Source organism: Ischnura elegans, unplaced genomic scaffold, assembly GCF_921293095.1.
Source record: "Ischnura elegans unplaced genomic scaffold, ioIscEleg1.1, whole genome shotgun sequence".
Taxonomy (NCBI): Eukaryota; Metazoa; Arthropoda; class Insecta; order Odonata; family Coenagrionidae; genus Ischnura; species Ischnura elegans.
The window spans coordinates 369,606-377,105 of record NW_025791662.1 but is presented as its reverse complement, the minus strand read 5'-3'; positions in this window follow the sequence as shown (position 1 = coordinate 377,105).

The window sequence follows — 7,500 nt, the reverse complement described above, 5'->3', positions numbered from 1 at the left end:
TTTAAACTCCGGTTGGCTGATTTTGAATGCCTTTTTTTGGGTGCATGGCAACCACAAATCATGAAATATTTTCAAAACTTGTAACTTAATCGTGCTGAAACTCTATAGAAATACTTATTATGTTATTCCGAACGTTTTAAAAGTACTCTGACCAAAATCCGATGAGAAATAAGTTTTAAACTCCGGTTGGCTGATTTTGAATGCCTTTTTTTGGGTGCATGGCAACCACAAATCATGAAATATTTTCAAAACTTGTAACTTAATCGTGCTGAAACTCTATAGAAATACTTATTATGTTATTCCGAACGTTTTAAAAGTACTCTGACCGAAATCCGATGAGAAATACTTTTTTCCCTCAGGATGGTCGATTCTGAATGTGTGTCCTGGGTGTATGGCAACCACAAATCATGAAATATTTTCATAACCAGTACCTTAATCGTGCTGAAACTCTATAGAAATACTTATTATGTTATTCCGAACGTTTTAAAAGTACTCTGACCTAAATCCGATGAGAAATACTTTTTTCCTTCAGGATGGTTGATTCTGAATTTGTGTCCTGGGTGTATGGCAACCACAAATCATGAAATATTTTCATAACTTGTAACTAAATCACGCTGAAACTCTATAGAAATACTTATTATGTTATTCCGAACGTTTTAAAAGTACTCTGACCGAAATCCGATGAGAAATACTTTTTTCCCTCAGGATGGTCGATTCTGAATGTGTGTCCTGGGTGTATGGCAACCACAAATCATGAAATATTTTCATAACCAGTACCTTAATCGTGCTGAAACTCTATAGAAATACTTATTATGTTATTCCGAACGTTTTAAAAGTACTCTGACCTAAATCCGATGAGAAATACTTTTTTCCTTCAGGATGGTTGATTCTGAATGTGTGTCCTGGGTGTATGGCAACCACAAATCATGAAATATTTTCATAACTTGTAACTAAATCACGCTGAAACTCTATAGAAATACTTATTATGTTATTCCGAACGTTTTAAAAGTACTCTGACCGAAATCCGATGAGAAATACTTTTTTCCCTCAGGATGGTCGATTCTGAATGTGTGTCCTGGGTGTATGGCAACCACAAATCATGAAATATTTTCAAAACTTGTAACTTAATCGTACTGAAACTCTATAGAAATACTTATTATGTTATTCCGAACGTTTTAAAAGTACTCTGACCGAAATCCGATGAGAAATACTTTTTTCCCTCAGGATGGTCGATTCTGAATGTGTGCCCTGGGTGTATGGCAACCACAAATCATGAAATATTTTGAAAACTTGTAACTTAATCGTGCTGAAACTCTGTAGAAATACTTATTATGTTATTCCGAACGTTTTAAAAGTACTCTGACCGAAATCCGATGAGAAATAAGTTTTAAACTCCGGTTGGCTGATTTTGAATGCCTTTTTTTTGGGTGCATGGCAACCACAAATCATGCAATATTTTCGAAAGTTATGCGATAATCACACTGAAATTTTACTGACGCATTTGTAGTATTATTCGGAACGTTTGAAAAGTTGTCTGATCGAAAACCGAGGGAAAATAAATTTTTAACGCCGGATTGTTGGTTTTTCAATCTCTCTCCTGGGTGTATGGCGAACAGAAGTCATGTAATATATTCGAAAATCGTTAATCTACCACATCGACACCCCTTTGAAATATTACTCGTATTTTTACGAACGTTTTAAAACGTATCTGACCGGAATCCGATGGCAATTACACTTTATACCCAATTTTTAAAAGTGTACAATGGGTGTATGGCAGACACGAGTCATATGTATACTTTGCGAAGTTGACAGTTATTTTGAAAGGAATGATCCCCTGAGGATATCATATGTTTTAAAATGTTTTTGTCATTTCCGCTTCTCTTCTCACGTTCTTTCTGGCATCCTACATTGTGTAGATGTATTTGACCTTGAGTAATTTGAAACAACTACGAGGGTTTCACAATGTCTACCAGCAAATGAATGTGTAGTAACCTCAAACCCGTATCGAAGCACCTTCCCACTTTAATCAAAGTGTTCACAAAGTTGTGGTGATGTCAACATGCAATTCTGGGAACCCTGTGTTGAGTATGTGGCTGTTAAATGTAACACAATATTTCTTAACATGCAACTACACTACATTAATAATAAACTCTGGTGTACACATGCATTTAAAACTTGATCGCGTAATCACTTGCGCACTACCTCACTTCACGGTCACACGCATTACTTTATAACTTTCACAAAACAACTTCAAAATGCACTGATCACAGCAACACTTCACTTGGACGAATTTTCTGCGACACACACGACACAGTAAGTGTGGAAATTTGTTGCACATAAGGAATTATAAAGGATCACACGTTACAGCCTACGCGAAGAGTAATTACAGCAAATAAACGTTAACTATCTTCTCGTGGGCTAATTGCCTGATGCTCCAAGCTCACCTGTAGCTGATAGTTCCGTAGCCGCCGCTGGGGGCACCACCTCTCGGACGTTGCATCAATCAGCTGTCTATGAGACGTTAAATCGTTTTCTCTCGGTATGCTTCCTTCAAATAATACCGTGTTTTACCGAGTATTTGCACAAAAACCTCCTCAGTGTGTGCTCCGCGTTCATTACCCGCTACCTAATAGAGCTTTTCGTGGTGTGGTTGCCACGGCAAAGACCCATTGTTGGTCGAACGTTGAAAATACATGCTTTGGCGGAGAGAAAGTACATAGGAAAGGTAACGAACTGGCTACGAAGAAGCGGAATGGTATTAAAAAAATCTCCAAGCTTCAACCTTTGACACTGTGGTGTTAAGAAAGCGTTGAGGCCATTAAAAATATTTTTTTAATTTAAAAGAAAAACCATCTGCACGGAATGCAATGCTTTTCTTATGGGAAAACGGTCATGGCACGTTGAGGGCCCCGAGGCCGTTTTCGCGAGCGATGGACGGAAATGGGAAGCGTATTCCATCGCTTTAATGTATTTCCAATGTATCTTCAAAATTTCATTCCAATATTCCAATTAAAAGTTGTATAAAAAGTCAATACAACGTTAATATGCCACGCCATGCTTCCCTTACGGGAAATAGGGGTGTGGAAACCAGGGGTTTGGAAAAAATTTATGTTCGGTTACGGATTGACTATGATTAAAAAAGTATTATCCCCCAACATTCCTCATTATCCTACCCTTGTAACCGAGCCATTTGTTTGGTCTAACGCCGATTACAGGTATTTTTTAAAATTCGTAGAAAATCCCACTGCACGGATTCCTAATGATTTCCTTGTGGGTGAAATACGCTTCACGTTTGGAGTCCGGACACCGTTTTCACGACAGGCAGGCGGAAAAGGCTGTTGTGTAAAAACACTTCAATCTATGAAGCTTTTATGTTCAAAATTTTAGCCCAATACTCCCTTTGCAAATACTGAAAAAGGTGTCTTAAGCTAGAGTCGACTTCGCAATGCTTTTCTTATGGGTAATGCGGGTGGCCTATTCACGCTCCCAGGGGTTGACTGAACATTCACGGTTAAATAGGTGGTACGAGAGTACCTACGTTAAACAGGTATGGCATGTAAATATTCTTCAATCTTTACGCCTTGTAACTGTACCATTCATAGACCGCCAGGCTCATGGCAACTATTTTTAAAAAATCGAAGAGTAACGGCCTTCACGGAATGTTATGCTTCCCTTAAGGAGAGACTCATACGGCTCATGCCTCCTTCAGATAATACAATGTCTAACCGAGTATTAGAAGGAATCCCTCCTCAGTGCCTGCTCCGAGTACCTTTCCCCTACGCAAAATGTGCTAACATGCCTGTTTACTATGGTTTGGTTGCCACGGAGATGTCCATTGTTGATCGAACCTCAGAAAAACTGCCCTTTTTATGGAGAAAAGGTCCGTAAGAGAGGTGACGAAGTGCCTTCGTCGAAAAGGTATGGCATTAAAAAATTCTGCACACCCTAACCTTTGATGCAGTGGTAATAAGAAAGCATTGAGGTCGTTGAAAATATTTTTAAAATTTAAAAGAAAAACCATCTGCACGGATCCAATGCTTTTCTTACGGGGTAACGTCACGGCACGTTGAGGGCCCCGAGGCCGTTTACACGACCGATGGACGAAAATGGAATGCGTATTACATTATTTTAATATATTTCCAATCAACCTTCCAAATTACATTCCAATAATCCAAGTTTAAGTACCAAAATAATTCATTGCAGCATCACTCTGCCACGCCATGCTTTCCTTACGGCGAATATGGTTGCGCTATCCAGGGGTTTGGAAATGTGCTAAGGTGAGTTATTGGATTGCCTATGAATCATAAGTATTATCCTTAAACACTCCTCATTCCTTTAACCTTCCATCTGAGTCATTCAGTAGGTCTAACTGTGATGAAAAGCATTTTTTAAATTTAATAGAAAAACCCACTGCACGGTACCTATTCAACACTTTTCTTATGGGGAAAGGCCATGACATGTTAAGGGCCCCCAAACCGTTTTCACGAGCAAGGGCCGGAAAATAATGCGTATTCCTTTCCTTAAATGTATTTGGAACGTATCTTCATGATTCCATTGGTATAATCCAATTAAAGGTACGAAAATTAGTCGCTGCAATATCAGTTTTCCACGCAATGCATTCCTTACGGGGAATAAGGGTGAGGAAAGCAGGGGTTTGGAAAAAAATTTAAAGTAACGTTATGGATTCACTACGAATGAAAAATATTATCATCTCACATTCCTCATTCCTTTAGCCTTGTAACCCAGTCATTTACTTGGTCTAACGCCGATTACAAGTATTTTTTTAAATTCATACAAAAACCCTATGCACGTTTCCCCATGCATTTGTTATGGGAATAAAAACTGTTCACGTTTGGAGGTCCGAGGCCGTTTTCACGGACAGGAGGCGGGAAGAGGATATTGTGGTGAAACACATCATTCCATGAAGCATGTGTGCTTAAAATATGAGGCCATTATTCCCTTTGCAAGTCCTGAAAACGGTGTCGAAAGCTAGAGTCGACTTCGCAATGCTTTTCTTATGGGTAATGCGGGTGGCCTATTCACGATCCCAGGGGTTGACTGCACGTTGACCATTTTATACGTGGTAAGGAAGTACCTAGGTTAAACATTTATGGTGTGTAAATATTCTTCATACTTTACGCCTTGCAACTGCACCATTTATAGATCTCCTGGCCCAATGTAACTATTTTTAAAAATTCGAAGAGTAACGGCCTGCACGGAATGCCAAGGTTTCCTTACGGAGAAACGCTTGTGGTCCCGCTATGACACTCAAGCCATTCCCACGACCTTCGGTCGTTTATCAGATGTGTGGTTATGTACCTTCATATATGTCATGTGTTATTCTAAAATTTCAGGGCACTGCTTATCCATGAAGTATTAAAAAAGTGAACACAAAGAGGATGAGTTCCTGCCGTGCATTCGTGCGATGCGAGCGGGCTGCTCTGGGGTACGGAAGAAAGCAATGAATATGTTGCCAGCAAATATATATTAAAAAATTGCTCTTTTCTTCATCCTCCTTACTGTATTATTTGGCAATGAACAGGCCCGCTGTAATAATTTTTAAAAATTGAACGACTAATTCCCTCCACGGATTGAAATGCTATTCTGAAGGAGAGACTCATACGGCTTCCTAAAGAGTCTGAAGGTAATTCCAGGTCCTTACATCATTTATGGAAACTCTGGCCATTCGGACGGATGTCTGTACTGTGTACATTCAAATTCTCAGTGGAATTCTGCACCCGGAAAGGTGACACATTTTCATTTGCAACGTCAGCCTTATCCCGTATAAAATTCCTTACGGTCTGTGACTTACTGCCCAGGTGTAAATAATATGTACCAATGTGAGGTAAAGCACTGAAGAATTTTGAATGGGATGACGTTTTCTTAATCCTCATTTCTTGGCCAAAGGAACCGTTACTTACATGATGCCGAGATGTCCTTGAAGGTACTTCACATGCCGCCGGCAGGGCGCACCACCTCTCAGGCGTTGCATCAGCTGGTTTTGAAATGTGAAGCAGTTAGGTCAAGGTATGCTTCCTTCAGGTATTACCACGTCTAACCGAGTATTAGAACGAATTCCTCCTCTGTGCGTGCTCCGAGTACATTACCCGTACGCTAATGGTGCTAACATGCCTGCTTATCATGGCGTGGTTGCCACGGAGATGTCCATTGTTGATCGAACCTCTGCCTTTGGCGGAGAAAAATCCGTAAGAAAGGTGATGAAGTGCCTTCGTCGAAGAGGTATGACATTAAAAAATTCTCCACACTTTCACCTATGACACTCTGGTAATAAGAATGCATTGAGGTCGTTGGAAATATTTTTAAAATATAAAAGAAAAACCACCTGCACGGATCCAATGCTTTTCTTATGGGGAAACGCTTTTAGTCCCTTAATGGGACTCAGACCATCTGTAATTAGTCGTTGTAGTGAATCACGCATGAGGGAAAAATGCCAATTTTTTGGAGGTTGAAAGGTTTTGGTACTTAAAAAATTTTCGGTACTTAAACATTTTTCGGGACTTAGAAAAATTTCCGAGGTTGAAAAAAAAATTTATATCTGGAAATTAATTACGAATTATCCGCATTCCTTCCCAAAACATAATTATTACAGGACACGAAAACAATCCTAAGCTCCTTCACGTGGAAAATGAGGAGCCTTAAAAAATTTCGTTCAGTAAGTCTTCAACTCCGGGGGCCCGCAGCTCACCTCCGGCTGGCGGGCGAACCCCGGGTCTTCGGCCGGTTGCGGGGTAGCGCTCGCATACCAGGGAATTGTGTATGACAATCAGGCGGACGGGAATATAACAGAATGTGTCTTATTTAAAGAGGAAAACGATATTCGTAGTCCTTAATGCTACGTATGTATTCCGTATATGTTGGAAAATGGGAAATTTTCGGACTTTGAAAAATTTCGGTACTTAGAAATTTTTCGGTACTTAGAAATTTTTCGGTACTTAGAAAATTTTCGGTACTTAGAAATTTTTCGGGACTCGGAAATATTTCGGAAGGTGTACATTATTTCGGATTTATGTAAGTTCGGGCGCATTTATATTTGCAATTAGTGTCGGAAGACATCACAGACTTACATTTGCGTCCCAGAAAGCTGTTTTACGCATAATGCCTACATTAAAGTTATTAACATTTATCTTTGTTTAAACAATGTCGGCATGAACAATTGCATCGATTTAGAATTTTTGAAGCGACAGGGGGGTAAAAGTATAGTGGAAATGTGAAGAAATCATCAATGTATCGGAACAAATGTAGGAAAGAAATTGTTTAAACAATATTGTTATAAACAATAATAATTATTGTAACCGCACGCGCGGTTGTCTATGGTGCAAGTGATAGTTAACTCGTAATAACGAACGGAAATATCGTATTTGCGTAGAAAATTGTCGCATGAATGAGGAAAGAAATTGTTTAAACAATATTGTTATAAACAAAAATAACCGTCAAAATTGCACAAGCGGTTGTCAATCGTCTACGATAATAGATATATAT